This window comes from Globicephala melas, chromosome 9 (assembly GCF_963455315.2).
Source record: "Globicephala melas chromosome 9, mGloMel1.2, whole genome shotgun sequence".
NCBI classification, from domain to species: Eukaryota; Metazoa; Chordata; class Mammalia; order Artiodactyla; family Delphinidae; genus Globicephala; species Globicephala melas.
The window spans coordinates 83,770,965-83,797,333 of record NC_083322.1 but is presented as its reverse complement, the minus strand read 5'-3'; the positions used below and the strand labels follow the sequence as shown (position 1 = coordinate 83,797,333).

The 26,369-nt window shown below is 37.9% G+C and overlaps 1 protein-coding gene across 14 annotated transcripts in view; it reads right to left on the bottom strand.

Moving 5' to 3' along the window:
- Positions 1-26,369, bottom strand: part of MAGI2 (membrane associated guanylate kinase, WW and PDZ domain containing 2) — a 1,362,215-nt gene that overhangs the window by 757,635 nt on the left and 578,211 nt on the right. Inside the window, exon 1 of one of the 14 annotated variants that reach the window (XM_060304746.1) lies at positions 22,002-22,367. The exons of the other annotated variants lie outside the window; for them this stretch is intronic. The gene's annotated coding sequence lies outside the window, so the exon portion shown is untranslated. Of the gene's footprint in view, positions 1-22,001; positions 22,368-26,369 lie in introns of those variants that run through there. 14 annotated transcript variants of the gene reach the window in all.

Here is a 26,369-nt window from a genome sequence, read left to right as displayed (position 1 = left end):
TTGAGAACTTACAATTTGCTAAGCATTCTCCCAAGCACTTTTCATACTGATAATTAGAACTAAAATAGCTTACCATGTACCAGGACCACTCTGGCGCTTAACATACAGTAACATATTCAATCATCACTACTACTCAGGAGTAAGATACTTACATTGTCCACATTTTACCCAGGAGGGAAAAAGGCACAAAGTTAACCAATTGGTAAGCAGTTGAGCCAAGATTAAAACCCAGACTCTCTCACTCCAGAGCTTTACACCATGCTCTTTTGCTCTCATGCATGCTGCATAACAACCTGATTAGTTTGTTATTTCAGTCCCATTTTGCACATAAGTACAATGAGGCTCAAGTAAAGACCACTCCAGAATTCCCATGGCTGCTGAGTGCTGGAGCTCAGATTTGAACCTCTTCCTGTTGGATAGCAAAGCCTATGCGTTCCCCAAGTGAAAAGATCCAGTGATGAACGGTGAGAGGAGAGTACTAACTGTTGGGATTTCCAGATGAGGCCAGTCTTCTTGTTCCCAATTCTCCACTCTCCCTGTTCTGAACCACACATTTGGATACCTATGTGACACATTCTCCACATATCACAGTAGTCAAGGTGTGTGTTTCTTATTAATTAAAATATAGCTGACCTTGATATAAAGAAACTGTCTTTCCAAAGGATTTGGTAACTTGTGTCTCATTCAATATTCTGCTTCTAAATCCTGTGTACTTAACAGTCAATGAATCAAGGATCAGAATTAGTAGCTAATCATAATCAGAACAACAGTAATAAGAACAAGATGTCCACGTAATTGATGATATCTCCTACTGTCTATCCTAGTTTCATTATTAATGACCACTTTCTAACTCCCTTATTTCAAGAAGTGACTACCAACATTACTTTGATACCCTGAAAGTTGATATTCTAGGCTTGTGTCTTCTTTTGAATATTGTTTTACTCTCCCTATCCTACATTATTAGTCCATAATGCTGTCATTAACATAATTTTCAATGGATATCTTCTGCAGTGACCTGTCAAACAGAAAGAAAATACTTTCTTTTCAGAAGTAATTTCCTGTAGCCCCTAAGTTCACATCCATTACATAGGCAATGTTTCCTCCACATACCATCTGGTCTCAGCTAGCCTGTAGAAACCAACTGTCATCCCAAAACTGTCACATAACAATCAGATCTGTAGAAACAATTTTAAAGACTATGAGCTTCTTTCTGTCATAGTTAAATGATCCCTTTTACCCACTGCTAAAAATACATGCCTCCTGACTTTGTTTAATTGTTCTCAAAGAGCAATTTTGTAGACTGTCACTGTCACTTAAAGTTTTTGAAGAGCCAGCTCTCAAGCAGAAACTGAAATGACGAAGCTCAAAAGATTAGCATACAAGCCCAAAGAGGAGTAATTCTAATGCGGTCAAGTCACATAGTGACTATTGGCTTCATATCCAGCTGTGAGAATCAAACTCTAAGCTCCCTCCCCCAAGCTCCACCCTTTCTGAGAATCTTCTTCCAGGAGGGAATATCAATTTCTTAGCTGCTCAGTTACAGGAGCATACAGATCCTGAGGTTAATTTCTGCCTGGATCATGCTCTGTGGCTTTACTCAGTCTAAAATTTGGTGCCAAAGAATGTTTAATGAGTTACAAAGAGGCAATCATCAGCATAGAAGTGAATTTAAATTTCATACTAATGCCAGCTAGTGCTTCATGGGCAGAACTGCAGCCAACCAACCTACATTTTATAGCTGCCTTTTCCTCATTTGCATTTGGATTTTCTTCTATGCCACTAGCACCTCAACTTGTTTTAAAGCACATTGTTCCAAAGTACAGGTTTTAATGTTCCATATAGATATTTGGTTTTGATTTAGTCTGAGGATTTTCTGGCTTTATATAAGCCACAATAATTCTCTGCCCCTCTGCGACCCACTCGCAATTCTCTTCACTTTCACTAAGAAATGAAAGAGGAGATTCAATTAGATAAACTATAATCTGGCATGGGACAACCTAATTTTTCCTGATTACAATAAAAAAAACAAAATAAGACCCATATATCATTGTGTTTTATTTTGCCACTGTTTGGCCATTTGGTTTAAGGACCACTAATCAATTTCTTAGGCCTTCCAAATGTAAAAATGGGAGTCCAAATGACAGATTAGAGAAAATATACCAAGTGCACATAAGTCTCACAGCCAGGAGGAGGAGGAGGAGGAGGAGGAGGAGGAGGAGAAGAAGAAGAAGAAGGAGGGGTGGGAGGGAGGGGAGGAGGGGAGGGGAGGGGAGGGAGGGGAAGAAGGAGGAAATACTTCCCTAAACATAAGTATGAAAATCATTCCTCCTTAAGGTCATAGTGATGGGTGAGGAATATTGGACTTTTGAAATATGGAACTTTCATATTAAAAGGTGGGGACGAGTCTTTTCTGTTAGTTGACAACAGATGTAAGGCAAATAACTATAAGAAAAAGCTTTGAAATCAAATATAATCCAGTGATAGATGCTTTTGTTTGGATTTCCAGAATAAAGAAAGAAGGATAAGACCCTCCTCAAATTTGCTTTCAGTACCATGACCTTTTATGGCCCTGCCCTAGAGTTCCTCCCAATCTTATTAAATACAAAGTAATAGATAAATGCCAAGACACTTATGGAAGAGTAAAGCACTCAAATGATAGTCAATTCAAACATATACTGCTTGATGTTAATCCCATCTTCTTTGTGTCTTTAATTATATTTTTCTTAATTCTATTATGAACTACTTCAGATAACTTGACAGGGCATTAATTTACGAATAAACAGTTGGCAAAACACAAATGCCTTGAAAGAAGGAAATTACTGTGAAGTGAAAAAGCCAATGACAGAACTTATTCTAGGCTCTGATTATGAAATCAAATACATCAAATACATTTTTTCTTATTGGATATTTTCAGTTCATTGGGTTTAAGACATAATTGGATTCCCCCCCCCCCAAATAATCAAGCTCAAAAGCAAAATTCCTTTTCACAGGGGTTTTGCACAATTCAAAACCTTGTTTCTATATTTGGGTAGAAAGGGCTGTAATAAGGAAATTCATGTGGCTATTTACTCAACACATTTATCAAGCATTTACTATGTACACAGAACTAGGTACTACTGAGTTTGTACAGATGAATTAGTCATGAAACCTGTTCCTAAGGAACAGCTATAGAAGAGATAAGACACGCACATAAATAACCAAAATACAAGCAATAACACATTTTTTAATGATATAAAAGTGGTTTCTGATTAAATGCTACCAATGTTCAGAGAAGAGGTTGTCTTCACCTGAACTCAGGAGAGCAGGGGAGTTTTTCAGAAGAAAAACTTGACATTTAAGCATGGCCTTGGCAGATGGGTAAAACCAGAAACATGAATTTCAGGGAAGGGAAACCTAAGTGAAGGGAAAAAGGTGTCCAAGCTGTGGAGGTAGGGCACTATGCTAAACCATGGTGTTATTACAGAGGACACAATAGGCACAAGACTTTACTCTCAAGGAGTTTATATTCTAGGGTGGAAACAGAAAAGAAATATAATAAGTAGGTAAATTATACAGTATACTGGAAGGTGACAAGTGCAATGGAGAAAAAGAAAGCTGAGTAAGGAGGCTGGAGAATGTGGTTTAAATGAGGTAATCAGGATAGGTCACAGCACAGGACATTTAAATGAGGCGATGAGAAAGCAAGCCCAAAGATCACATCGGAGGATCTGAAGCAGAGGGGAATGCTGGTTGATGAAGTTGTTGGCAGAATAAGGACAGATTGAAGAGGACCTCAAATGCCAGCTAGGGAATTTGGATTTCATTTTACAGACATGGGGAGATGTTAATAATTTTTGAGGGAAGATTTTAAAAGATGTGGGCTGTGTTTTACGTAGATGACTATAGCAGATATTTTAAATGGAAAGGAGAGAGGAAGGGGAATGGGACACTTCCTACTACCGTTTCCAAATAAAGAAATAAAGGAGCCTTATTAACAATACAGGAAAATGTGGTTTATATAAACAATTTCCTTTCATTCATTCACTTAATACATATATATATATATATATGAACTATATACATATATAGAGAGAAGAACTTTTACCTGCCAAATACTGTTCTATCTCACAAGATAACTAGTGAACCAGATAAGCAGATATCCCTACCCGTATGAATCTTACATTCTAGAAGGAGGAGTCAGACAATACACATAAACATAACATAGACAATATATGTAAGTGAATACATTATAAGTATGTAGTATGGTAGAAGGGAATATGTCCTTTGGAAAAAAAATATAGAGCAGGCTAATGGGACTGTGAGAGTACTGGGGATGGAGGTTTGACATTGCAGGGCAGGTGTAGTATTACATTTTGGCCCTTACCAAAGGCAATATTCACACTTTTGAAAAAAAGTTATAAAATTTTCTACACTGATATAAGACAGATATCATAAAAAAAAATCCTTTAAATTTAACAACACATCAATATAATCCAATGGCCAGAGACATAGAAGTATTTCTAAATCTCATGCCTTGTCTATATGAATAATGATGTATGTTACAAGTTACACTAAGAGAGATTCTAAAAGTAAATAATGTTAAAGATTTGTCTCTGTAGACAGAACCCAGACAAATCTATCCCACTGGAGAAACACATTGGACTTTAAATGATAGAGAAAAAGAATGTGCTTGATTCCCATAAGAAGTAAGACAATGACTTATTCCCTGATACATAACAGTTAAATATAAAGCTTTGGAAAATTTTTGAGAAAATTAATGCTTACATCAAGTTCAATTTCAAGGTATCATTGTTGTTCCAGTGACAAATTATCTTCCCAAAAGCACTGGCTACAAATCTTTTCAATGTTATTTTCTAGCAACAAATCTGTGGGTCAGATCAATATACTTATTATAATGATCTCCAAGCATGATAATTTTAAATTATTTCTAAAAATAGATCTGGAAATGGACAAACTCTTGGACTCATATTGCTGGACAAGTCTTTTGATTCTTATCCAACATAAGAATGTGAAAATTCAGCAAATCTCACATTACATGACCTATGGGCCTTCTCAAAATTTCAGAATTTCGATTACGTTATTCACTTAGCAACTCAATGCCTACCCACTTCAATGCAGTATGATGGGCACTACTAAGTTGTGACATCATAAAAGATTGTCCAATGTAGGAATAGATTACTGATACAAAGTGATATTTTCTAACAACAACAAAAAAGAATTTCTACTTTCGATAAAGAAGAAGTAATTCATATCAGAACAACCTCCTGGAGATTACAATTATAAACTCCGGACAAACTATAATAAACGACTTTGTGAAGGCACTGGAAAGAGACCAAAAGTAGTCAGAAAATACAAAAAGAATAATACTAGGTGAGTTTCCCAGGATTTTTACTGTGTTCTGCCTCAGGGCAGACACACATAGCATCAGCTAAAAAGTTGGACATTTCTCTTGTGTTATGGCTTGAAAAATAAGACGTCAAATTTAGGGGTTACTACAGATACTGGGAAGTAAAGGAGGAAATTCTGTGTCATTTCCCTTCAACCAAGGATTACTAGGACAGCACCTGGTGAACAAAACTGGGTTTATTGGCTCAGAAATGAGAAGAACACACATCATGGGAAACCAAGGGGAATCTCATATATTCTAGAATTTGGGCTTGTGTTATGTTCTCTCAGGAACAGTTCAAGAAAGCAGAGTTTTGCTCTAGATTCTATGTTGTTAGGAAGTGGAGAGAATTCTTATTATTTCTTATCTAGAGACTGCTAACGAAGCAGCAGGAGTCTCTTAGCCACAGAGGTGAAGTTTAGTCATTTTTGTGGACTGGATAATTTTCTTGCTTTTGTCTGTTTTTGGACATGATTACAGAGTGATCTTATTTTCATCTTGATTCATCATGGTCACAGAATGCCCTGCTTGATGTTTATATTCTGAGTTTTGTTTTATTTTATGTTCTATAGTAGAATACCACAGCCTATTGTGAGTGCTTGGATAACTCCCAGCAACACAAAGTCCTACCTACTAGTTTCAGGCTAGGTCCCAGCTGTAAAGGTCTCTTTTTATCTTTCCCATCTGGAAAAAGTCACAGAAGGACAGAGTCGCAGAAGGAAGCTTCAAATTTTGCCCAAATATCTGGCTGATTCCTAAACTACCTATGTCTAGGCAGAGTCCATGTAGCCTGGTTAAAGCTGAACAGACTAAAGAGAAATTTCAGCTGCTTCCCACTGTAGACAAGACAGAGTTTGAACACATCTGTTTTTGAACATGTATTACATTTTGAAATTTCAGCAGGTTTAACCACCTGTTAAAACAAAAGTAAACACTTTTCAGAAGAACATAACAGAAAGCAGACTAATGTCCAGGATAGAACTGACGAATGAAGAAAAAAGAAAATATCATCCATGGTCAAGAATAAATGAAATCAATGAGAATCACCACAAGACAGCCCAGATGATGAAACTGACTGCCAATTATTTTAAAGCGGATATTATAATTATGTTCAAGAACATAAAGAAAAACAATTATAATACATGAACAGATAATAAATTTCAGCAGAGGAATGGAAACAAAAAGAAATAAATTCTAGAAATGAAAAATTCAATATCTGAAAAAAAATTCACTGGCTGCACTTTATAGCAGATTAGAGATAGCAGACCAAAAATAGTAAACTTGAAGTGAGATTGACAGAAATTATCCAATTTGAAGTCATAAGACAAAAAGAGTAAAAGAAATAAATTGAGCCTCTTTGACCTATGGGATAACATTAAAAGGTATAACATATGTATCCTTAGATTCATAGGAGGAGAAGAAAGAATGGGACAGAAAAAATATTTTTAAATATTAAAATAATGGCCCCAAATTTCCCATATTTGGTAAGAGACACAAATTTACAGGTTCATGTAGCTCAGAAAGCTGTAAAAAGACTTTTTTTTTTTTTGCGGTACGCGTGCCTCTCACTGTTGTGGCCTCTCCCGTTGCGGCGGAGCCCAGGCTCCGGACGCGCAGGCTCAGCGGCCATAGCTCACGGGCCCAGCCGCTCCGCGGCAATGTGGGGTCTTCCCGGAACAGGGCATGAACCCGTGTGCCCTGCATCGGCAGGCGGACTCTCAACCACTGTGCCACCAGGGAAGCCCTGTAAGAAGACTTTTTAAAAATTCAAATCATAGTCAAAATTTTGAATCCTCAAATATGAGAAAATTTTGAAAGAAGCCAAAGAAAAATGACACATTATGCATAAGAGAATGTTACAAATGATAGCTAAATTCTCATCAGAAAAAAATGGAGGCTAAAAATGAAAGGCTGTGGAAAGAAAAAAAAAATAGCTGTCCACTGAGAATTTTCTATCTGGGAAAAATATCCTTCAAGATTGAAGGTGAAATACAAACATTTTCAAATATACAAAAACTAAAGGAAACATCACCCATAGTGTGCAGACCCACACTACAAGAAATAGTAAAGGAAGTTCTTCAGCCAAAGAAAGCTCATATCTGGTGGAAACATATTTAGGAAGAAATGAAGAGCACAAAAAGTGGCAAATATTCAGGTAAATATGAAAAGAAAACTGCAGGTTAATAATAAAATAGTTACTGATAATAAACCCAAAGAAAACAAATTATCTTTCAAATGTCCACTGTGAACTACATGGACCTGCTGATCATTTCCATGGTAAGTTAAAATGATTGTGAGTAGTGCACCTTTAACTCTTCAGGATGTGTAGAGGCTCTAAAACAGTGTGAAGTTTAGCAGCAAGTATTAATTTTAAGGGCACTGCTTGTTAGCACTACCGTATTAGATATTCTTGACACAAACAGGGAGCACACTTGGGCAATCAATATAAAAAGCATCTCTCTTGTGAAATTAATTGGAAAATTAGATTTAATGTTTAAATATAAGTTCTAAATGAGTCACTAAAATGGGTTAAAATAGCTTTGAAACTAACCACTTCTGCTGCCTGTGTCAGCTTCCTTCACTACAAGCATCTTCCTTTTCGAAAAAAAATTTAAACAAACCAAAGAATGAAGGTAAGGTTTTTTGTTTTTTTTTTTTTTTTTTTTTGCGGTACGCGAGCCTCTCTCGCTGTTATGGCTTCTCCCGTTGCGGAGCACAGGCTCCGGACGCGCAGGCTCAGCGGCCATGGCTCACGGGCCTAGCTGCTCCGCGGCATGTGGGATCTTCCCGGAGCAGGGCACAAACCCCGTGTGCCCTGCATCGGCAGGCGGACTCAACCACTGCGTCACCAGGGAAGCCCGATGGTAAATATCTTGATATTTCACATTAGCTCACTTGGAGTGACGACATCATCCATTTATATCGGAGTTACCAAGTTATTTGCTTTAATGCCTGTCTTTGCTCTAACATGCCTTTTTACACCTTGACTGATGGTCTCTATTATGAAAAATGTATTATAAGGCATATAATATGCTTTTACATGCGCTGAAATTCAACCTTTGAAGACTAAGGTAATATCCTTTATACTATGTTCAACATGCTTTTTACTTAAGTTAGTAGAGCATTTGAAGACTGGCGGTTTAATAATACACTTTTCTAAAAGGAAAATTTACCAGAGCGGGGAGACACTAAATGATTCTGAGCTCAAGAATAACGTTCTGTAAGTGTGTGCTGGGGGAAGCACACTAAACAAGAAGTTAGGAGTCTTGTATGCTAGTTCTGGCCTTGGTGGTAACTAGCCATGGCAGCTTTGGAAAATCATTTCGTCTCATGTGTTTTTTGTAAACATATGTATTAGAGTGTTTTAAATGTTCCTCTACATAAAAGGATAGTTTCATGTATACTATATTTATAATGGGAAAGTTTAATTCTATGAAAATATGTTCATTTGGTTTCACTTTTAAGCAAGTTTCAAAGAGTCTACAGGCTATGGGTCTTTTATATACATTTCATTGAAGATACGAAAAGCACCCAGAATATGTGATAACAAAAATCAAAATTTCGGGGCTTCTGTGTATCTTCATGACAAAAGACTTGTGCTTCTGCACAACAGATGAACACCTCTGAAGGTCTGATCCACAAACAGTGTAAAGAAATTAATCTGTTGCTTTGACAAAATAATTTCAGGCATCAAGTTGATGGTATATTTTGTGAAACTTGTAATACCTGGTTCTATAAGTACCATATACAAAGGTCTATAGTTTGATGTAAAATTTTAAGTGTAACTATCTTTCTTTAGTCATTCAAATGTATGTACTCCCCTATAGGACAACATCCCAGCTCAGCAAACAAGTTTGACATTAGCAAAAATCCAGGAATTGCATACTGTATTGTATTGCTTCCTGCTATAGCCAAAATCTTGCACTGTGAACATCACAAAATTCTGGCTTGTTCCACTACACAGTCACAATTCTATATGGAAGACAAATCAAGATATCTTACTAAGCAGCCTGTATTAAAATTTTAGCTCAAAATCCAACTGGTCTGCTTTCAGAGAGTTAAGTCACCCTTATAAAAAGATGATGGACTACATTTCTCATAATATTGTTTCTTTTTATTTTGTTTATTATCCTAAACGCCATAATATTCCATGTCACAATTATTATTAAAATATTATTAAATATTATTATTAAAATATTAACTCATGTAATATTTTTAGGTGTTTTTCTTCTGAGGCAATTCAAAACATAGGAGCAGCTGCAACATCAGCACTTGCATTTTACTAGTTGTTCAGAGAATTGACCGATTAGTGGAAATGGGTAGTAATACATGCATTTGGCAGCCATATTTGCACTAAATGACGGTAATATTTAAAATAAGACACTTTTAACGGAACATCATGGCACCTGAGAGTATTGTAGAAGAACGTGACATTAGATACTTCTAAACAGACAACAATGGGATTCCTCACATCTCCAATACCAAGTCAAAACCCTTCAATCCTGCTGAGATCTTCCATCTTCTGATCCCACCCAGATTTCATAGTCCTCACCCCACTCCCAGACCCTCATTCTCCAACCCAGGTTAAATTCTCGTTTATCATCGTAGTCCTTTAATACATTCCCCTTGAAACCCTCGCTCGTCCTGCGACATCATACAGACAACCCTAATTAAATCCAACTCTGTCTTCTCCACATCTTACCCATACTGCTCAATGTGGCTAGGGAAAAATGACACAATTTCTAGTGGACCCTTAATGCTACCCATCAACCATTTTATGTTTCTCTAGACCACTCCTTTCCCACTCTCCTAGACTTGCAGACTTCTCATTTTTCCTCAAAATCTCTGATACCTCCGCCACCATAATCTTGCTTCTTTCTTCACTCTAAAGTTGCTAAAATCAGAAGAGAACATTCACAAGTTCTCACCACCAGATCTTCCCACCTAAATACCTCTGTCCTTATGGGCTACTTTGTTCTTACTAATATGAATGGATAGGCTGCACTCCTAGAACAGGCTAACCTCTCCCTTTGTGCTCTAGATCTAACAAACACCTACTTAAAGATATTGAAATTCTCCTCTCCCTCTCTCTCTCTCTATATATATATATAATTGTCAATTTCTTCCTCTCTATTGAATCATCCTTTTTAATTAAAACATGCTAAAATTTTTTGTTTAGCTTAAAAAAATCCAACTTATAGCCCTCTTTTCCTTCCAGTGACTGTCCTATTTCTCACTTTCTTTTTCCAGTAAAGAACAAAACAAAATAAACTGAAAATAATCATCTGCATTCCCTGTCTCCATTTCTCTTCTCTTGAACTCTCCATGTTACCAAAACCAATGGACATTAGTAAGTCTTCATCTTGCATAACAAATCAGCAGCATCTGACACAGTGGATCATACTCTCTTTGAAACATTTCACTTGGCGTAGAGGGCCCCATTCTGTCTTGTTTTTTTCCTATCTTTCTTGGTTTCTTTTGCTGATTCCCCCTTATCTCCTCAATTATTAAATATACCCCAGTCCCCAATCAGGAAAATACTTCTTCCTTTTCATACTCAGTCCTTGGATGATCCCATTAGACACATGGCTTTAACCACCACATGTGAGCAGTAGACCCCAAATGTACACTTTATCAAGGACCTCACTCCTGAATTCCAGAACTCTATATCCAACTGCCTACTTGACGGATCCTCTTGCATAACTAATAAGCATCTCAAAACTACCATGTTCCAAACCAAGGTCTTTATATCTTTTTGTCCCCATGGGTAGCTCTCACACTTCTGTCAAGACTTGACTCAAGTCATTTTCTTAGTTATATCTTCTTTTATCTTTACTTCAAATTTGACCTACTTAAAATTATCTGTATAGAAATATAAAGATAAATGGCTTGATTTATTTTTTAATCATGCATTCATTTCTAGGTTAAGACATATAGCTCTAAAATGATTGTATAAACTTTATTTAAAACCAAGAAAACCAGCTAAAGTTAATGAAGTTACAAGTAGATAAGTATTTTCAGGGCATCGTTGGTACATGCTTTCTATTAGATCTTTAAGGTTTGTGTAACCAAAAGGAGAAGTTAATAAAGTTAATTAATGGTCCTTGTTTTTCTCTGCAGCTCTGAATGTTAAAATGGCAAATTTAATGCGACAATGTTCACTTCAGTGTAAGAATTTGAATATCACATTGTGATAAACTCACTAGTTGTAAGAAAGAATGATACTAATATAAAGTTGTGACCAAAAATTGTTAATTTTACAAAACACCTGTAATTTTCTTTCATATTGCTATGACAAAATAATATGCAGACTGACAATGGTTAAGTACCTTAATGTGTAAGTTTATGTGTGAGATTTTTTATCACAAGTTTTCTCTATTTTCCAAGATAAGCTTTTTAATTTAATTTTTTCAAGTTAGGTCTTTAAGAAAATAAAAGAGATTTCTTTGTGCAATTTCTCTGTGCAAATTTGCCTTTTATAACCTGTACTTTTTTTTATTATATAGTATTTTTAAGACAACATTGTTAACTTATAATGTAATGGAGTGTAATAACAGTATAGAAGTTCCAATATCAAAATCTCCACCCAGATTAAAAAAAGATTTATCATGTAATGGCAGTTCTTAGATTTAGAGGCCTGCAACTGGATTTAATTCTTCTGCTCTCATGCTAAATTCCTTCTCTCTCTTAGCTAATGGCATGCCTACTTTCCCTAGTAAATTCTGACACTAACCTTCCTTGACAATCTTATTGGGAAGTAAGCTACATTTCCTTTATTGGAAGAAGGAATTGATATCAAGAATATGAGTTTCTTCTTTTGCTTTGTATCTCCAGGGGCATTTTATTCCAATATGTAAGTGTATGTTTGAGAGAAGCACATGATGTTCATTAGTTTGTTGTTTTCAAATCAAGTAGCAGGAAATCAAACCAGTTAGAATTCTCAGTGTCCACTTCCAAAAGGCACCCAAGGCAAACACCCAGAAGTTGGCATTAGAAGAGATTACATCTTTGCTTTCAACAAGGATCCATGAGGAAGGTGGGGTAAGGCAATGTTAACCATAGTTCCTGTTTATTTACTGAGTGCTTACTATGTACCAAGTGAGCTATAGGAAATAATTTCTCATCTTTATCTCTAATATAAAAACAACCTTGCCATAACTATTATAATTTCCATTTTACAGAGGAGGAAAATGAGGTTAAAAAGCCTAAGGGAGCTGTCCAGCTTTATACAGCTAATGTGTGCCAGAGGCCAGACTCAATTCTAGTCTCTCCTGCTACATTTCATTGTTTTCCCAATGTACATAATAGAAATTGGTTGGGGAAAATGAACAAGAAAGATAGTAGCTTCTAATAAGGTTCATTTCCTTCTCTTTCCAGGACACATACAGATGAGTGACTTGGAGGGAGAACTGCTTCCATTACATAGCTTGAGAAAAGAAACGGCCTTCCATATTCACAACTTGTCCCCAAGTTACTTGCCAAGCTGTAGGCTGCAAAATTGACTGAAACTTCATAAAAGGATTCTCTTACTAGTGCTTCTCCAACATTAATGCAGAATTAAACCAGCTATTGTCTTGTTTAAATATGCAGATTCTAATTCTATAGGTTGGGGTAAGGCCCAAGATTCTTCCTTCTAACAAACTCCCAGGTGATGCTGATGTGGCTGCTCTATGGCCCACACTCAGAGCAGCAAAGCTCTGTGCAAAGGTAAGACATCTCTCCCTTGCCTCCACATTGCAATGGTGGATGGGTATAAGGGAGCACTGAGGGAAAGGTCTCTGTTTCATTTTGGACAAACAGACTAACATGATTCATGGACCTTATCCAGAGTTAATTTTTCATGGATCAAACTGTTCAGTATCATTTCCCTTAATTCTACCTCTCACTGCTCACAGTTGACTATAAAACTTCATAATTTCTTAGAAAAAAATATGTAGTGATTTTTAGTATGATTAGCATTTATTTTCAGCTTTAGTAAAACTGAGACTAAAAAGACAACTGATTAAAACACATGAAGATTTTTAAACCACTTAATCTCATAAACACACATGACACTCCTGCAATGTGGACAAGAAGAGCATCAGCTTTTTCAAATCCTAACCGAAATATATATTAATTATGTGCTATATCCTTTATTAGGTAATGGACATAGCAAGATAATCAAAAATCCAACTCTGTTTTAGGAGATTATATTCTAGTGAGAGAAACAAAACTGTAAATAGAAAAGCACAATACGTGTGCACGTGTGGGTACATATATAGTTATGGGGAATAACAAACTTTTCCCAAGATCAGGGGAGAATAGGTCAGGGAACGTTTTATAGAAGATCTGTGTCTATAACTAGCATTCACTTGGAAGAAAACATTCTAGACAGTGGGGAAAAAAACACACAGATACTCATAGGCATAAAGTAACATGGTATGGTTTGGTACATGTGGCTCTAACAGTTTTTGAGACTAGTTTGAGAAAAATTCAGGCTTCTATGGTAGATCTTAATTCAGTCAAACCCAGATGGAGAATTCTGTAGACTGGAAATAAATAAATATGGAAAATGAACAATTGATAACTTCATTAAAGGCCTGCCACTCACCAGTCATAGTTAAATGTGCTCTTTTGGGTTTGGGGGACATGAACTATTAACAGATACAGTAATATTTTAATACCATTTCTTTATCACCTAATTTAGATAAATGGAGCTAGCCATGACTGTTCTTAAATTCTAATGCACCAATAATAAGAGAAAGACTTATGATTCCCAGAGCAGCAACTATATTATTAGAAAATAAGTTACCATATGCAGCACCATATGAAGACTTGTATACCCAATGGGAATGCATAACCTGGGATCCACACAGAGTAGAATTTCATATACTACTAGCCAGTCCCAGTCTCTTTTATGTTTTCTCTTTTGAAATAAAAGAGAGGTGAAAGATTTCATTTTTTGAAGTGTTACTTTAACCTAGCACTACTGAAAGAGTAATGCACATGGGTGTGTGGAAGGGGCAATCTATGATATCTCAAAAGGATGATTTATATTCTCTCTCTCTTTCTTTTATAGCAGCGAGGGCATCTAAAGGACCATGTGTGCAGTCTTACTCATGAAGCATTGTTATAGCATTAGCTGGCAAGGGGTCATTGGAGGGACCCCTCTCTTTAAAAGGATGCATACCCTGAATTACCCTAAAAGGTCAATATCTCTACCTAAACAAGGAAAGTTCAACAAGTAAACCTAGTGCTTTTTCATAGGATTTAACAACTCCTGGACCTAACCTAAAACCCAACCACTAAAATGGAAACTGTTTATATCAATAGCTTCACAAGAAGGCTAGTATAGGTTATTTGTCCTACTTCAAAATCACTTAATTTCAATTATCTCATTATTTTTTTGTGCATGCACCTTGATGTTTTCTGGCTTCTTAGCTATGTCCATTCTTTTTCTGGATTTTCCACAGGGAGCTTTCAAATGAAACAGGCTTATACTACTAAAATCATACTTGAAAATGATTCTTACTCAGTTCCGTGGTTTAAGTTCTGTGGAAGACCAGAGGAAAAGAATGTTTCCTCTTTACAGTCTGGTGTGAATGTAAGGTTTCTACAAGGTGTTAGGCTGACTGCAATGAAATGAAAACACTACTGTATATCAATAAGATGATGATGTATTTATAGAACATGAACCACAAGAGAGCTATACTGAGCACTTTCAATAAACCTCAATTAAAGTAATCAATATTGCTAAATGAATCCTTAAAAGCACCTCTGACAGAAAACTTCTTTGAGATTACTTTTAAATACTGAGATAGAAAGAGTACTTCAAGATGTAATGAGAAGTAAATTCAGTGTATAAGTCCTAACGTTCAGGACCTCAAGATATGGCTTAAATGGAAGAAAGCTTGATGAATTCTTGAATAGAAGGTACTTTTATAATTGGGAAAATAAACATGAGCACTATCTTCTATAAGGACTTTAACACACCTTGTACTAAATACCTTTGAACATTTTTATTCATGTTTTTCCTAAAATGTTACATTTTTCTTATCCTTCCTCTCTGATGATTTAGATACTACCTATCGGTCAAGGTCCACTTGAAGTTCCACTTGTACAAATACTTTTCTTTATGCTCTAGTTTTATTAATATCTGCACAACCAAATATAGTTTTTTTTTTTCTTGGATATTCTAGGTCCTTTAATTATCACATAAATTTTGCTATACCTTGTCAATTAACACACAATCACACACACACACATACTACACACATGGCTTGCTGGAATTTTAACTGGATTGCATTGAACCTATAGACCAATTTAGAAAAACTGATAACAATATAGAGTCTTCCAATTTATGAACACGGAATATCTGTCCATTTACTGAGGTCGTCTTTAATTTTTCTCTAGATAAGTTTTATAGTTTTCAGTTTCAAGGTCTTGCACACTTTTCAGTAGATTTATTTCTAAGTATTTAATATTTTTTCATGCAATTACAAATAGTAATTTTTTTTTAATTTATGAAATTTATTTTCTTATATAAATTAAGTATTTCTCTGGGCAGACAGCCTTCACCTTATTGCACTCATAGCACACCTGTAATACGAAGCTACAGGACAAGTCTTAACAAGGTCTGTATTCAACGTAGCACTTGTCTACCGGGCACTGTAGAGGAGGATAAGGAAAAGCCAGTATCCATCTCAGGTGAAGAAGGCGGAGGGGGCAATGTGTCTCCACTCTGACAGTCGGTTTTCTCCCGGGAAGGGGAACATGCAAAGTTATGTCTGGATTCTGGAAGCGGGAGGAGGTCTGGGAGGCTGAGAAGCCCAATGCAACACTGCAGCTTGGCTCCCTTTATCTGTGAGGGAAGCAGGGACTCCTCTTTCACTCATCTGTAACACATCACACTGGCCTAGCTGATGCTTTGGGGAAACGGGGACAGAGGTCATCATTGAATTAGCAGCAATTAAGAACGGGCCATACACTGCCACAGTGTGGAGGGGTCGTCCTGGCCCCAGGGACCTGGAAGCTGTGTATCCTAGGGACAGGTGTCACTCAAGAGCCAGAGCTGGCTCTGGACAAATACAGTTGTTGATTACAGACGCTTAGAGGAGTCGCCAGGTGTTTCTTGTAAGTCTTACTAGCTCCAAAGCTGAAAAGAAGCTCCCTAAAGGCAAGCTTCATACTATATACTCTGCTTTACAATCCCTCATATTAATCAGCAGAGCACTAATCAGTTCACAACAATTTTGTTCAAAGTGCAAATACTGCTAGAAGAGTTCACACCATAGGAAAGCTTTCACGGCCCAAAAGCTAATTAGCAGCTTAGTTAACAAGGTATAGCCACTGTCAGATGTGACCTGGAAGGTCCTGGATGCAAAGAACCAAGGATGGTAAGAGCAGATTTAGAAAAAGAGATGCTTTGGAGGGAGTAACAGAGAGAGAAGGACAAACCACAGTTTTGCCTAAGACTGGTCCTACGAACACTTCGTGGTAGTAAGGTTCTTTATGAAATATCCTAACAGTACTCAAATGCTCTTTCTCAGATAGAAAATCCTGACAAGAGGGAGACCCTGAAAATACTCTGGTACTGTTCACTTGTCAGGAGTCCAAACTAGCTAACACAATGAAGAGACTTGCTCCTTGTCAAGCCAAAGCCACACTGTGTCTATCCACTAGTATTGGTGCCTTGGTGTTCAATTCCTCATTCATTTAGTCATTTAACAAAAGTTTAGTACACACTTAACATGTGGGTTAACATGATCTAAGGGCTGAGGGATTCTACTGTGAACAAAATGAATTTGGACCCTAACTTTAGAAGGTCCTGACTCCTGGCAGAAAGAGACATAAATCAAATAATGGCATTAATATACAACTAACAATTTAAAAAAAAAACCTTCTTTCTATAATAAAGAAAAATAATGAGCCCTGAGCACATTCAGTAAAGAGAGCCAATTAAGTGTCAGAGAAGGTAAAGAGCACAGAAGAGTATTCTGGCAGGAGAAACACCACGTGCTAAGGCCCTGAGGTAGAAGGAAACAGGAAGCTTCCCAAGAACCAAAGGAAAACTCTTCTTAAAGAGTTGTATTAATCCAAGACTGACAATCCTTCAACAGTTGGCCAGCAATTCCTTAGCTTGGCATTTGGGCTTTTGCTATCCTTTGAATAAAAGGACCCAAAGGGCTTGGTACTCTTCTGTGGGCCAGAGAAGGTTCTCATTCCCTCTGCCTTTCGTATTGGGCTGGGTTTATGCCTCTGTGGGCAGTAATTGGCAAGACCCCTGACCCCAGTGAAACTTTGAGTGACTTCCAAAGGCATCTGGAATCTGCGCTGGGTAGAAAATGTCATAGAAATTTCAGGCTGAGAGGATATTAAAGATACCTGAAATGTTTGCAAGGACTGATCTAGGTGAGAGGTGATCTTACAGCAAAGGTGATCTCTTTTCATTAAATGTATTATTCTCACAGAGCCAGCCCCAGGGAGAAAAGAAAGGTGAGCAAGTTGAGTGGCTGACTCTGGAATCTCAGCTGGGATCCTATGAATATGGGTACTTCCTGACCTGCAATGCTTCGATTAGAGTCATCAGTTAAGCTCGCCTCTTCACCATTGTCTGACTGCCTGGCAATGAGGCTCCTATTTCATAATACACATCATTGTTAGTTTCCTTAAAGACACCAAAGTTTGATTTGCTTTACTGATGAGAAAAAGAAAAAGCTATTCTGACTATGTTCTTTCACAGAGTGAACAGTAAATTTTCAACACTTTGATTGGGAAATTTTTAAAATCATTGTCACTTTCATTAGATGAGATGTATTCTTTGTATGACTTTGGAGAATGGATAGGGAATCTATGGGAGAAAACAGAATAATGCACTGCTTTTAGAAAATACAGTGGCTTAGTTGACAGAAAGCCATTCTTATGATGAAAACTAGGCAAAGAATTAACCCCCATACTGTATACTTAGTATACTTTATCAGCCTTGATATTCTTGAAATATACAGCATTTCCTTTATTTCAAGCAAATGATACCTATATCACTTGATATCTATGAATCACTTGAACTGATAATTCACATCATAACTAGGTTCTAACCTTGTTTAAGGTACCACCTAATGTAGTCAAATAGCAAAACACTTTTATTTTTTCCAATTATATTAAAAATCTGCTATCTTCAGAGTAAGCACCTGAGGTCTTTAGAAGTGAGATTGCCACAAGCTGTACGACTTAGAGCAAAAGCTAAAGATATGACAGACTTAGAGGAGAAATGTATGTAAAATTGAACATAAAATTAGAGTATTTTAAACTCAGAGGCTTTTATTGTGCCCTTATTTATTTAATATCATGTCACCTACTAAGGCTTTTAAAAGCTGGAAATGGAGTTTAGGGTAGTACGGTTTTAAAAGCAATAGAGAAAACAGACTTTAGAAAGCAGGTCATTACTACTTAAAATATCCTCAGAAATAAGCTTTGTGTTCAAAAATATCTCACAAAAATATCTTTGTCTGAAACTTCATTGTTTCATCTCAACTTTTCCTTTCTATGCCACAGGCACCACATGAGCAATTAATTTTAATCTTAGAAAATTTTCTATTTCCAAACTTGAAGGTCTAAGAATACAGACATACTGAAACTTACTTCAACATGTGGATTTTAGCTCTCATGAAGAACTCACTGGTATCCCGAGGGTCACTCGGGCATCACATATATGTCACTGCCAACATGTCATGTTAGTCCCTGATCTTCTCTCCCTTGATGGATGCTGCTCATGAACTGCTTCTATTTTATAGTTATTTTGCTGCTTTTATTCAATAAAAAACAAAATGACATTGGTGGGAAGTTCCTAAGGTCCATGATTCTTTCCCATGTACGTATTATTTGGTTTACACATCAGTGCCATCCAGCTTCTATAACAGCTGGTGAGCTATGCCCTTAGTTTTACAAACACGATTCTTTCATTCTAGACATTGGAAATTTCTCAGGGTAAAACCTCCTCACTTGTAGTCATTAACAATATTTAAGAGTGACCCTGCTAATCCTCCCATGAATGTTGAGATCCATGTCTTCATTGTATTTTCTATTGTTATGTTCATTGTTCAACTATAATTGCATCGATTTCCCCAAAGCACACTATGTACCATAGTCAAATTGTCCACATGTACAAAAGCAGTAATCAGGTCTACATGCACTGTTAAAGTTCCATTTCTGTTATTCTACTAAAGAGGTGAATCCTATAGCCTCTATAAGCACTTAGCTCGACCAAAATTATTCCAAACTGACTCCCCCCAAAAAAAATCTGTGCTGTGACTCCTATCCTACGTAAATGTCCAAGAGGCAAACCCTAAGAGGGATACCCTTCAGTGGAGCAAGTGGTGTAATATCTAAAGCACTTAGGAAGGTGTTTCCATAATGCTGTTAAAATTATTGTACTAGAAGTCTAAATTGTCATAATGTAGAAATGACTCCACTGCATTTTTCAGGAAGCCTTGAGGTTTTTGCAAATGTCTGGAATTAGGGGACTATTATACAATTTAAGGAACTATTCTTTCTGCACAGTGCCCACAGTATTGCACTGTTTTGCATCCTCCTGTTGTCCTCTCTGGTGGATAGTGCTATACTTCTTGCCCGAAACATGAAGAGCCCAACCCCTTCCTCATGAACCCACTTTCTACTCATAGAAGCATCTTAGAATGCTATAAAATAGAGAACAACCGATTTCACACACCCCCAAACAACACACGCTCTTTACCAGCCCCTCAAACACACAGCTCTTTGCTAAAGCGCATCCTGCCTCTGCTGGCTGGAGCTTTCACAGACCCAGACCGAAGCCTAAATGAAGGGGCAGGGTAGCTGCTGTAGCACCTCCACCTCCACTCCCTGATCAGCACAGGGATTTCTCAGGAAACACATGTGGAGGACAGGACAGTACACTTCCTCCCTGCATCCTAACTCTAGGGCATGATCCTTCTCCTTGCACAACTGACCCCAGGTCTAAAACAGGGAAACAACGGTAAGAAAGAAAAGGGCAGCTTTATCTTCTCAGAGATGGATGATAGGCAAGTATCCCTGTGTCTTTACTTGTCACTTCCCAAGTGGAGAGTCCAGACGTAAAGTGTCACATACGTGTGCATCTTTTCTTAGTGAAATTGTTGACTAGCCCACTCCGCAAAAACAAAAAGTGTATATCGTGTCCAAAGAAATACAATCTACTCCCTTCTAAAAATGGAAACCCGGAAAAATATCTTCTGCTAGCCTTGCTGGGTAGTTTGTACTTGAAGTAAAACCGTCACCACCCACTCCCCATTCTCGCTGAGATTTAAAAAGGCAGGCAAACTGAAAGGAAACAGGAGCCAGTCCATTCCTATCAGAAAACAGCCATAAGAGCGAATCACGTTGGGGAAAAGCTCGACAACTCGGAGACACCATCTCCTCCGGACGGGAGGAGAGATATGGAGCCATTTTTCACTAGGTTCACAAGAAAATGTCAGCTCACGGCTGCTAGTGCACTGCCAGAGCGCATCTTAATTTGGTCAAAAGGGACCCAGCCAGTCACCCTCACAGAACATTTTTTTAAAGAGTCCATTACAAATCTGATTCCCTCTGTTCTGAGCATCTTCTTGATAAATTCTCTGGCAATTGCATGGCACGGATCTGCATCCTATTCAAAACTAAATGCCTTCCCCCACTTCCTCTTAAAATCATGTGAATTAGACACTTCTGAGCTAATCGTCAAAAAAAGAAAGAAAGAAAAAATCACCACTCCCCACCCTCCTCCCAGCTTCTTGACTAATACCTCTGGGCAGTTTACTTCAGAATACAGCAGATTCTTGACCAGTGCACAATGACAAATTGGCATACAAGCCTGCTATCACAGAAAGCACAGGCAATGCTTTCTTTGTAAAAACGGGAAAATACACACCCTGGAACAAAAGACACTCTATCTGCATGACAAGGAACAAGAGAAATTATGTGTTTGTTTTACACACATCTGTACCCACTTATTAAAGAAATGTCTTTGCACCTATTTTAATTATGACATATTGTATTCTTTCCTCAAAATCAGGTCTCCCCAAAATTAATTTTTAAGCTTTGACTCCAATGGGAGGTAAAACATACTCTGTTGGAAGAATACCTGGTGTGTGCCTTTGTTGGTAGGGTGCCATTTCAAACTTATTATATTTAAACTCAATTACGTGGGAAATTGAGATAAGACAAATGCAGTCAGATACTCTGAACTATTCTGACATTACAAGAAACACCAAGTCAGCAGATATTTGCTGTTTACATCTCACAATAACCTAATCATGCATTTGCAGCCTTCTGGAGCAAAATGCTAACTATTCTCCAAACAGCCACCTGACAATCCGGGGCTGAAACACACATTCTGACTCAGAAGCAGAGAGAAATCATGATGGCTCTGCCACTGGCTGTATTAAACAAAAGCTCGGCAAGCAAACGAGAGGCATTTGGTAAATGGAGTAAGAGTCAAACCAAGTTTAGGTTCACATCTGGTGGAATATGGCACTGCCTACCCAGAGGTTAGGGGGCAGAAGGGTTTGGAGGTTATAAACAGAAAACACACACATACACACAGACAGACATTTAAGCAGACCCCGGTCTGTTTCAGCTTACTAACCTAGAGCTCTGTTCAAAGGAAGCAGGGAAGCCGCACGTCCTCTCCCACCTTTCCATGGTCCTCATCAGTGTCTTCTCAAACCACCTGTACTGATCCAACCCATTCTCAGATCACAGAATTCTCTTGATAGAAGTAGTCTCCGCGGAGCTTTGATTTTTCAGCCTGGGTGTCTAGAATTTTCTTCTTTAAGCCAGACACAGCAACACAAAACTGCCGCTGAGGTCTTTTGTTTTCCCCTCCTCTCAAAGATGAAGCATGCTGCACTTGTCTCCCTCTCCCTCTCTCCCCTGCTCTCTCCCTCTCCCCTCTCGGGCTTACGCTCGCTCCCTCGCTTTCTCTTTCCCCACCCCCCGCCAGCAACCTCATTGGATTCCCGTGCGGTAGGGGTCATTTACATCGCTCAGCAGGAGAACCTGTGTTCCGTAGGCGCCTGTCTCTCACTTTTGGGTTTCCTCTGCGAAAGGGAGGGGAGCGGCTCGCTCTAGGTGAAGTCAGGTGACCCCTCCTTTAAAAGCCAGAGAGATGGATGGAGTGTGTGGATTTTAATATACACACAGGCACATTTACATTACAAAGCAGAGAGGAAAATCTAGCTTCTAGAGATGAGGCTTTTTTGTTTTTGCTTTCATAGTCCCATTTTAGCAATTAAGAGAAGCTAGTATACTATAATGAAATGTAATTAAACTTTTCAGTGTTAGTAACAAGGCTGCATACTTTCAGAATCATCCAACTGAACAATTCTTTTAAACTTGTAAGCCCAACTGTGTCTTTCTTTCAAGGGTCAAAGAATCAGTTATTTTACTATTTACACAGTTTTTCTAGGTGGCCTTTTCTTTGACATCTAGTTTAGTTTATCTCAAAGGACCATCATAAAAGACAAAAAAAAAATTAATGTGAAAAAGGAAAAATAAGTGACAGGAAACCAGAGCACATAGCATGGATAGAAATCAATAGTTTCCTATTGTAGAATTAGATTCAAAATGAGTAATTTTTCCTCTTATGCAAATAACTTTTCCCTTCTCTGTTTCAATGTCTTTGTCTGAAAATAGAAAATAAATGTAATAAATGTAGCATCTCCCTTCCCTGCCCATCAAGCAAGCCTGACAGAGGAGGATGTCCAGGTAGAAATACCGGTAGCTCAGGGCACCAACAGAGAAGCAACTGGAAAAACTTGTGCTAACCTTGTAGCGTGTTGAAGATAAATTTAGGATCTACAGCCCCAGACCCTAAAGAGTAAATCTGCTAACACCTGGCTTCCTGCTCCAAAGTTTTTGATATCCAATGGAGAATCTCTCTCCTATCTCTACTACGCATTCTGCTCTTAGAAACACTGAAACGAAAAATGAGAGAATCTCCATAACCTATTTCAAGAACTCTAGTTAAAAAGTACTTCAGAAAGGTAAATGACAAATAATTAGAAGGAAGATCAACAAATTTGAGGAGAACAAGTATCAGGAGAAGAATCTCTTATTTGGCGTTTGGTGTTCTATGCATGGATTCTTAATTTCAAAAGCATGGTGATACTGATGCCTCAGCAAAAGAGGAAAACGGGGGGGGGGGGGGGGGGAGCTGACACAGAATCACATTATCCTTGCTTCAAAAGATAACATTTTGAACTCTTACACAAACAGCCTCTCCTTCTCTCAAGAGTGATGTCAGGGTACTGCTGCATTTACTGCTGGGACTGAAATATACCCTGTCCCCTCCATAAACACCACTCAGCAGTAGACATGAAATGAGTAACAGCTGTTCACTGTTCTTGCTTGTTTCGTATTTTAAAAGCTTCACCTTGCATGGAAAAGATCCTATTTAGGCTTTTTAAATGCATTATATGCTAAATGGTTGCAAATTTAGCTTCAGTGTGTGTTACCAAAATTGGCACCAAAACATTACAATAAAAATGGACAATAAAAAAATTCTTCCCTCAGAAAAGTAAGTTGCCTTAGGCAAATTTAGGAAGACCTAAATTTGTGTAGGATGAAAACATAAAGCATTTCAGTTTACAGTCTCATAACCAAACTAGGTGCTCTTTCACCTTTATTTTTTTTTTCCTTTTAGCATTGGGTATCTTCATTTTGCCCAATTTTTTTTTTCTCCACCTCATCTCCTGGTCTTTCTTCTTTTGGCTGTGGTGTCACAGCACTTTCCTTGAATGTGCAAAATGTTGGCAATGAGAGAGAGAGTGGGAAAGACATCATGTCAGATGATACTTGGCCTTTAACCCAAACTCTAGCGTATGGCAAATTTGAAGCTCCATGCTATGCTAACAAAGATGCGTGATGAACATGGAATCTAGCCTGCATATTTTTCATTATTAATATCAAAGGATCTGGATTTAAAGAGGCTTATTAAAGCTCACCAATGCAGGCCAAAGCAAAAAAAAAAAAGATGAAAATAAATTAGCAAAAATGTTATAGCAACTTGTAAGGCCAACTGGCCCGAGGCAGGGAAACGCAATCAGATTCACAGGTTGCATCAGACCGAAACTCTCCGGACCACCCAGTTCCAGAAACTTCCCTGGAGACATTCCGGACCACCCAGTTCCAGGAACTGACCTGGGGACTTTGAATCCAGCCCAGCCTTCCCGCCTTTCGAGGGGCGGGACTAACGGTCCCCCACTGTACCCGAAAAGACCACCACATAAAGAATACCTTGCGCCCTCCCGGATTCACCACACCCCTTTCCCTTCTTCCCCTACAAATTCTGCCCAAACCCGCGCCCGGGCACGACTTCTCTGGCCCCTTTCTCTCGGACCAGTGAACCTCGCCCGGGAGCGCTCCCTAATAAAGCTCACCTGAAGCTTTCCTCTGTTTCGCGGTGCCGTTTGTTAAGATCCGACCTTACACAACTAACCCCAGCCATCTTTCTAAAATGTCTTCAATTACTCAAGGAACAAACTGAAGTACTGACAGTGTGGAGTAAATCTTTATTCACACCTTCATTTATTCACAACTTACACACAACTAACCCCACATCTTACACAACTAACCCCAGCCATCTTTCTAAAATGTCTTCAATTACTCAAGGAACAAACTGAAGTACTGACAGTGTGGAGTAAATCTTTATTCACACCTTCATTTATTCCACCAAGGTTTATTGAGCACTTCCTTTGTGCTAAGCACTATTCTAAGCACTGAGGGAGTACAAGATAAATTAAAAAGTCTAGGCCCTTTCAGAAACTGAAAATATATACCACTTACATACAACAGATGTTACTGCAAAATGTAATGGAAGGTCAGGAAAGGGGGGAAGAATTCTCCTTAGTGGGATGCAGGACAGTTACAATAGAATGAGTGACATTTGAACTGAGCCTTTAAAAATGTGTCAGTTTTCTAGGTAAGAAAGCAAAGGCAATGGGATATCAGGGCAAGAGACACAGAAAGCATGAATAAACAGAGACACGTGTGCAGTGGAGTATGGCTGCTTGAGGGAGAGTGGTTTGAAAGGTAGGTAGGAACAGGATGTGAACAATCTTGAAGGCTCTGCCCAAGTATTTGTGCTTTCACTGAGATGCAAATGATTTGTTTTACAAAGATTGTTTCAACAGCAGTGTTAGGGGTGGATTATAGTAGTGTTTCCCAAACTTTCCTAATGATAAGAATAACCTGCAAGTGATAGTAAATACATAAATTCCTGGGTTCTCCTCGAAATCTAGAGGAGAAGGCCAGGAATCTCTATTTGTAACAAATGTCCCAGGCGATAAGACATATAAGGATAGTTACACAGAGAGTTAATACACTCAGGATTATTACTAACCCAAATGAAAGACTTCCGATTTTTTACACTTATATAAGAGACTTTTACATAAAGGTTGAGAACAGTTAGAATCAAATATGGTGAATGTCCTTATTTTGCACTATGAAATATTATATTCAATAGTCTATGCAATCTCATTCCTATTTTATCTTATGTGAAACCCTCTGTCCTGTCACCTGAACTTATTTATCATCTCTCCTCACATCAGGGTCTTTCTCACATCTGTGCCTTTGATTCCCTTCCTAGAATGACTTCTCCTTCCCTTCTCCATCTCCACTTTCTCTCTCCTTCAAGGACTCTAACAACATGACAGGAATCCACCCCTTCTTTGGTATAGTTTACACGTAAGGTCTAATGATATTACAACAGTAGCACTAGGAATAATAATACTAATATAAAACGTTCAGATTAGTGCTAAGGGATTTAGCTTTTTAATTCTCACAATAACTCCATGAGGTACTATTACCATCACTTAGTCATTGAGGAAAGTGAAGTCTGGAGACTTAAATAATTCACCAAAGGTCAAAAAACTAACAAATGGCAGTTTCTGGATTAGGACCCTAGTCAGTCCGTGTTACATGATTAATATCATATTGTATTTTATTCCCTGAT